This window comes from Colias croceus, chromosome 4, assembly GCF_905220415.1.
Source record: "Colias croceus chromosome 4, ilColCroc2.1".
NCBI classification, from domain to species: Eukaryota; Metazoa; Arthropoda; class Insecta; order Lepidoptera; family Pieridae; genus Colias; species Colias croceus.
In genome coordinates this window covers 8433046-8441457 of record NC_059540.1, presented here as the reverse complement: position 1 = coordinate 8441457, position 8412 = coordinate 8433046, and the positions used below count along the sequence as shown (strand labels likewise).

The following is an 8412-nucleotide window of genomic DNA, read 5'->3' as shown; positions in this document are numbered from 1 at the left end:
ACAAAGATGCCTGTATTTCTTACGATGTTTATGTCATACGTTTCATACTTTATTAGTTTTTAAAAATTCACTAGAACCGTCTTTCTCTTTACCTGTTTAGAAGTATTTAATACCTAGATATTATGAAGCCTATATGCATAACTAGATTTCCGCCCGCGGCTTCGCCCGCGTTTGAAAAGGAAAACCCGCATAGTTCCCGTTTCCGTGGGATTTCCGGGATAAAAACTATCCTATGTGTTAAGGACGCTGTCACAAATCTGCGTTACTCAAATTTAGGTATCTAACGTCGCCACGTGGTTCGCGGGAACATCGCGCTCACGTAAACATAGCGCATTCCATTTTATAGACCATCTTCATACTTGATATTATTTTTTTTTATATTTTTATTGAAATTGATTCCAGAAGATTACTGGGAACTTTAAAAATTCATTTTGTTACTATTATTAGTAGGTACGATCCTTATAAGTATTTTAGTGTATTCAACCAACTTAAAAAAGTGTGACTATTTTACAACAATTTGAATATGAATTGTATTATTGTATACAATATCGAAGCTTTTTAAGAAATGTATAAAATACTTTTTTAAGAATTATTATCATACATAATATTATATGTTACCGGCAATATATTAAACCCGGCATTGTAAGCAATTCTTAGTAAATGTATGTTATTCCGAGAAACAGTCGGAATGAAATAAATTAAATTCGTTACCACACATTCACATTACCTATATCTTTAAATATGAACTTTTCCTAAGTAGCAAACACATTTGCAAATGTGGGTGGTTTTTGGGGTAGCTATTAACCAATATGAGGTCAAAACTAAAATCCAAGATGGCACCGACGAAAATTTGAAATCTTTTCGTCATGGGTGTCATTTTCAAGGAGTTGGAGTAGCTATTAAATAAGTATTAATCAATATGAGGTCAAATCTAAAATCCAAAATGGCGCCGACGACAATTTGACATCATTTCGTCACGGGTGTCATTTTCATGGTTTTTGGGGTAGCTATTAACCAATATGAGGTCAAAACTAAAATCCAAGATGGCGCCGACAAAAATTTTATATATTTTCTTCATGGGTGTCATTTTCATGGTTATTGGGGTAGCTATTAACGAATATGAGGTCAAATCTAAAATCCAAGATGGCGCCGACGAAAATTTTACATCTTTTCGACATGGGTGTCATTTTCATGGTTTTTGGGGTAGCTATTAACCAATATGAGGTCAAAACTAAAATCGAAGATGGCGCCGACGAAAATTTTACATCATTTCATCACGGGTGTCATTTTCATGGTTATTGGGGTAGCTATTAACGAATATGAGGTCAAAACTAAAATCCAAGATGGCGCCGATGAAAATTTTACATATTTCCGTCATGGGTGTCATTTTCATGGTTTTTGGGGTATCTATTAACCAATATGAGGTCAAAACTAAAATCCAAGATGGTGTCGACGAAACTTTACATCTTTTCGGCATGGGTGTCATTTTCAAGGTTTTTGAGACAGCTATTACCAAATCCCCAATGTCATCATCATCATCGGTTACGGTTACATTGGGGATTACCAAATCCCCAATGTAACCGTCGATAATTAGGTATATTTTTCTGTAAACTTAAATAAAATAACAAAAACGTTAACAACCACAGTTTTGTAGAAAGTCTTAAAAAAAACAATTTTAAAGAACATTGAAATGCATATTTAGAAATTTAATATAAAACGCAACTCTGTGGCAATCATGTTAATATTCTGACAGATATTAGTAACTTTAAATATATTCTTTAAATATATTCGCTAAACTTTATTTAAAATAAAGTTTATCTAAAACATTTACACGAAGAGAATAAAATAAAAAAGAACGTGTGTGCCGAGAAAACGTGTCAGGAGTGAAACTTCTTTGGCGAGATTCATAGATACCAAAATCGCCGCCTTGCTCCATAACGCGACAGTATTACCATGACGCGATCTTGAAATTCGACGACCATCTTGGATTTTAGTTTTGACCTCATATTCGTTAATAGCTACCCAAAAACCATGAAAATGACACCCATCACGAAAAATGTCAAATTTTCGTCAGCGCCATCTTGGATTATAGTTTTGACCTCATATTCGTTAATAGCTATCCCAAAAACCATGAAAATGACACCCATGATGAAAAGATGTCAAATTTTTCGTCGGCGCCATCTTGGATTATAGTTTTGACCTCATATTCGATAATAGCTACCCCAAAAACCATGAAAATGACACCCATGACGAAAAGATGTAAAATTTTCGTCGGCGCCATCTTGGATTTCAGTTTTGACCTCATATTGGTTAATAGCTACCCCAAAAACCATGAAAATGACACCCATGACGAAAAGATGTAAAATTTTTGTCGGCGCCATCTTGGATTATAGTTTTGACCTCATATTCGTTAATAGCTACCCCAAAAACCATGAAAATGACACCCATGACGAAAAGATGTAAAATTTTCGTCGGCGCCATCTTGGATTTCAGTTTTGACCTCATATTGGTTAATAGCTACCCCAAAAACCATGAAAATGACACCCATGACGAAAAGTTGTAAAATTTTTGTCGGCGCCATCTTGGATTATAGTTTTGACCTCATATTCGTTAATAGCTACCCCAAAAACCATGAAAATGACACCCATGACGAAAAGATGTAAAATTTTCGTCGGCGCCATCTTGGATTTCAGTTTTGACCTCATATTCGGTAATAGCTACCCCAAAAACTATGAAAATGACACCCATCACGAAAAAAAGCCAAATTTTCATCGACGCCATCTTGAATTGTTTTACCCCACCAATCTATTCAACAACCCATAAAAAAGAGGATCTCAGGCAAGGTAATTTTAAAAACATAATTTTAAATTACAAATAATTGGAATATGAAACATATACAGTTTACTCATAAAAAGTATCAAATATTTCAAATCACGAAAAAGACAGTGCACGCACAATAATCTTTTTTATTTCGTTTTTATTTTTGGCACGAGGAGCGATACACCCGTCCTTCCAAGAGCGCTTCTGAGCGCGGTCTGACGAACCGCGAGAACAAAATGTATGAAGAAATCGACAAGTATTTTTAATTTAGCTCATTATTGAAATAAAATTTTGATTTAGATTCATAAAAATTACACCATATATAAAGGACTATATATCCCTCAATAAGATATAGTTAAGAAGATAGATTAGGCTCTTAATTTTCCTAAAATGGTACCGGTTTAGACCCCATTTTTTTGCATTTTATGCGTTTATTGTGATGGAAAAAACGTATTTCAGCGACAATTTTGTATGACGTCGTACAATTTTTATAAGATGAACGTAGAGCTGAATATATTATCTTTAAATTAAGATATTACTATGTTCTCACGTGTAATTGCTTTAAGTTAAAATGGTACCGAAAAACAGCGTGTTTTTGTAAAAATACGTTATAGCGTCCTTAATCCAAGTTATAATACCCTCTATATGTGTGCTAAATTTCGTTGTAATCGGTTCAGTAGTTTTTACGTGAAAGAGTAACAAACATCCATACATCCATACTTACAAACTTTTGCATTTATAATATTAGTAGGATAATTCTACAAATTACCAAATCGTGCCCTCAATGAATTTCTCCTCCATTTAAATTTAAATTTAAATTTCGGATAGTTAAATTGAAAAATTGTACAAATAGTCCATCACGCCCGAAAAGAGGTTAAAATTATTAACTTGTAAAGATTGAAACTTGTAATATAATTAATTTTTGTTTTGAATCATAACGCTTTTTACTTTTATAATACCACAGAATTATAACTAGTAGCTAGCTACTAATATTCACCTAGTTCCACCATGATTATCAGTCATCAGTCATCACTATCAGCTCATAGGTATTTGTTGCTACTGCAGTCTGCAGGGACATGCATCTTATGAGGGTTTGAGCCATATTCCATCACGATGGCCAAGTGCGGGTTGGTAGATGTCACATAACCACAATCTTTTTGTTCTTGGGCATGTCGATTTGTTCACGATATTTATTTCACTTGTAGAAGCTGTGATGTACTCACGATGTACCTAGGTACTCCTTCTTCTTTTGAAATGTCAACTCCCGATCCCAGTGAAGCTGTGATGTAACAAATTACCTATAAGTAGGTGCATTTTGAACTGTAGGATACCCTTTTTTATTTGCAATTTTTCTAACACCGAAAATAAGCAGAGGACTTATGAATTAAAAGAGAAATTATTGTATCAATAACAATAACGTAACGATATCCGCTTACTGTTTCGATTGCAAATGTTTCTCTACAAATTTAATTAACATCCTGTGTTAAATTTTACATCTGTGTAGGTAGGTAGGGTACGAAATCGTTTACGTTTCCTTTAATTTATTGTAGGTAATAATTTATGGTTACTAAAGTTATTGTATTTTATTATATTGTAGGTAGTTGCTTCGTTATAATTTTATAAAAAAAAAATATATTTTGCAACAGGTAAGTAACTAAGTAGTTAAAGATATTTTTTTTTTTAAAAGTACACTTTTGATCTGAGGTTTATGTAATTAAAACCTAAACGTTTTTGAACACTTTAAATAGGTATTTAAAATCGTTGATATTGGTTAATTTTAAAAACAGTTCAATTGTGGTTCAATATACATAAAGTTAAATAAAGTTAAAGATAAAAAGCGGCGGTAAATTATTAATTTACTTTAATAAATTACAGATAAGTAGGTATGTACTATGTACCTACATAAAAATAATAAGAGTAAATAATTATATCAAACAACTCATTCATTGCTGATGTCCGGTATAATACAACAAAAATAAGAAGTTTTAAAGGATTCTACAGTGCAATTAAAATGTACTACTTTTTAAATCAGCCGAGTAATGTATAATCCGACCAAGGCGAAGGGTGCGCGGCGCGCGCCCACTAACGGCGCCCGGCGGAACGGCCAGTCATCGAGCGACGGCCTTTTGGGGTGTTTCATTATCGAGCTTCGCAAAATATTATTCATTGTTTATGTGCCATGCGCGCATAATTAAAATAAATTCCAATTACAAAGAGAGGATCTATGTAAAATAAGTGATTTTATGAAGTGAAAGTGAAGTGTTGATGTTCGTTGTAAAATAAGCTTGCCTACGCTTAGTTCTTGTGCCGTGTTTATATTGAAAGCGCGGCGCTCGTTCCGTCCGGTGTGCTGGAGGGACGTCGCCCCCGAAGTTCCTATAGAGGTTAAGGTAATATTATGTGTACTTATGTTAAAATATTATTTTTATTCGTCTTATGATACCTACGTTTTAGAAGAACGTTTTACCTAGGATATTCTATATAGGTACATAGTAAGTATATTTATGTTAGAGCCGGTTTTAATGTCACAAATGAGGATTTATCAGTTAAAAGAAGTGGCATTCTTTATTTACTTTTGTTTATAATTTATTACTTAATTCATTTTAATCGTGTATTTTATCAAATCTAAAATTTAAATTATTAAAATCGTTGTATACCTAATACATATTACCTACTAAATATAATAGAAACAATTTTTATGATAATATCCTGTTCCTTATTCCGTAATCACCGTACTTTAAAGTTCCGAGGGATATACCTACCTAGTAGGTACCTACGACAGAAAATAAATAAAAACCATTACCTACCCTATACCTATAGCTTATTAAAGTCATATCCTTTATAAACGTTAATTTTTAATGAGAGACATTAAAAATATGGAGAAAAAACTCCAGGAAACTAGGTAGGTACCTAGGTACCTAAATTCCTAAAATCTAAACAAATGCAAGATGTTCTCTACTAACATCTACCTACTTAGGGTAATTGCGCCAGTTCGCGTCCACTTAGTGCAGTTGGAAAGTCTGAAGGAGAAAATAAAAATGTTCCAGAACAAATTTCAACGCAAAATTTATGTAACGTGTTCATTACATAGTCTATTTTAAGATTTACTTTCAATTGTGTTGGAAATATCATGTGGTTTTTATTTATCTAGACAAACAGCAGAATTTGGCGTTTTACCCAGTTCGCGTCCAAAAATGCCTTTTTGCGTCCACCCGTGGACCAGTTCGCGTCCACCAGCTTAGAAAAGGAATTAAGAATGTATTGGGTGATATTTTATCAGATAAATGCAAATAAAAATTAGATTTTAATAAATTATTTATTTACGAATACAGTTATTTAATAAAAACCGGCCAAATGCGAGTGGGACTCGCATACCGAGGGTTCCGTATTAACCTGTCTTTTTTTATATGTTTTAACTGTAAATGATTATTTTTTCAATGTTTCCCTTATTTGTGCTATAAGACGTTGCTTCGCACCAAACTTCAAGTGTCTGTGTTCACGTAAAGTACCCTGTAGGTTTTGATTCCCTTGCGAATGTCGAAATTTGCGAAAATTGGCAGCATAAACGGCTGTATCTTTTGATTGCTTTGGCTTATAAGTTTGATTTTTTCACTGCTTTAAGGGACCGTAGACTTGAGTATTCAAAATAAATTTCAGCTTTATACCTCTACGCGTTACTGAGAAAAAGGGTCTTGACAGAAAGACAGACCGGCAGACGGACATACAGACGGACGGATATCAAAGTGATCCTACAAGGATTCCGGTTTTTCCTTTCTAGGTTCGGAACTTCGGAACCCTAAAATCAACATTATTATTAATATAATTCACTGTGTAAGGAAACTGGAAAAACTTAATTATATTTATCTTCTCATCATTATTAGAACCAAAAATTAACAAAAAACAAAGTTACGTTATGTAAATAAATAATAATCAGTTCTATTAAGATTACCTACCTACCCTATTTTTTAGTTTCTAAAGAATTAAATTTCTCTTTTGTATATTATTTTCTTAACCACAGACTCTCATTCTCAAAAATACTAGTCTCATTCTTAGAATACCCATTTTAAAATGAAAAAATAGCATAAAAATTTGCTAATTTGAATGAAAATTTAAATTATCAACTTGTGGTCTTAGTCAAAAATTTACAATCTATTTTAAATTACATATTTTAACAAACAATTCATTGCTACGTAATGAAAAACAATGTGGACGCAATATGTTCTATTGTTATGCACTACAGGTATAGTTTGCGCCCACCGTGGACGCAAAATGGAAGTTGTACAAATTCGGTGTAGTAATTCGCGTCCACCTTATTTTAGCTATTAATTGTAAAAGAAATAAGCTTATTTATAATCCATACTATTCCATGTTTTGTTAGCAAAGCAAAGAAACAGTTACATATTCAAAAATTCACATTTAACAATAAGATACTTACCGTCAAACGCGACGCTGCGCACTATTTTTTTCTCAAAATCCCGCGCGTTTTAGCTCTCTCGTTTAATAGCCAAAATTAAATATTTTTTTTAAATAGGATAGGCGGTGCGCAGGCATATTTTGAATATTTGTGCATGTCTCTTATACATTGAGGTATTATCGGAAATTTTTCTTATTACAATTTTACATAAAGTATACTTATTTTCGTGAATTTTCTAAAAGATATCCGCAAAATGGACGCGAATAGGCAGGTGGACGCGAACAGGCGCAATGACATACCTATATAACTTTACAGGCATCCCTAATTAGGTAGGTACGACATAATATGGGCACATAATATCATAAGCAGTTACCTACAACTATAAAAAGATTAATAAAAAGGCGACTAAGAACACGTTCTGTAAATTGCTATTTTTCATACGAAATCTCATTACTACCTACTTGCAAAATTAATTTGGCTCATAGTTTTACCCAGTCATAGTTCATATGTAGGTACCTAGTTGGTTTTTTTACACCAATTTAGGTGCCTATCCCACTTTGTACATAAACGAAATCACGCTCATATTGTACCAGCAGCTCTGTGCTGCTCAATTACTACAACAATTTCGCCAGTTAAGTCCATAATTGGACACGATTCCAGACTTTGGTCTTGTTTTATTTGGGAGTTTCACATAGAACATCCAATAACGCAATATCCCGGTTCGGAGTTTGAACACAGGGCTCTAGGGACTATAATCGTGTTTTCTATAGCCACACCAATGAGGCTATCAGGGAAAATGACAAATGAAACCGCAACTATACAAGAAAAAGATACCTAAATGCTTTTTACATACCTGATTGTATCATGAAATAAGTAATTTTCGCAAGTCGTTTGGCATGACGATCAATCGAAAGGCAAAGTTTTGTCAAAACAAAAAATCCCACCCCAGTAAAGTAACACAACAACCAAAAATTATTTGATTTTTAATTAATCTATCTCGAATCTTGATTATAAACAATCTAAGAAAAATATAAGGACAAGTAGGAAGACATACCTACAGTTTATTTTATATCAATGACAATTTATTAGAAAAGCACGTAGGTAGGTACCTAGTTAAAACTTGAGTGTAAGAAATAGGTAAATCTAGATAAACTTTTTGTCATGTAATGGCAGCTACT

General features: G+C 33.1%; 1 protein-coding gene across 4 annotated transcripts in view; it reads left to right on the top strand.

Moving 5' to 3' along the window:
• Positions 1 to 4941: 4941 nt before the first annotated feature.
• Positions 4942 to 8412, top strand: part of LOC123690912 (Ca(2+)/calmodulin-responsive adenylate cyclase-like) — an 88181-nt gene continuing 84710 nt past the window's right edge. For all 4 annotated transcript variants that reach the window (XM_045635048.1, XM_045635047.1, XM_045635046.1 and 1 more), the window contains exon 1: positions 4942 to 5210. The gene's annotated coding sequence lies outside the window, so the exon portion shown is untranslated. The remainder of the gene's footprint in view (positions 5211 to 8412) is intronic.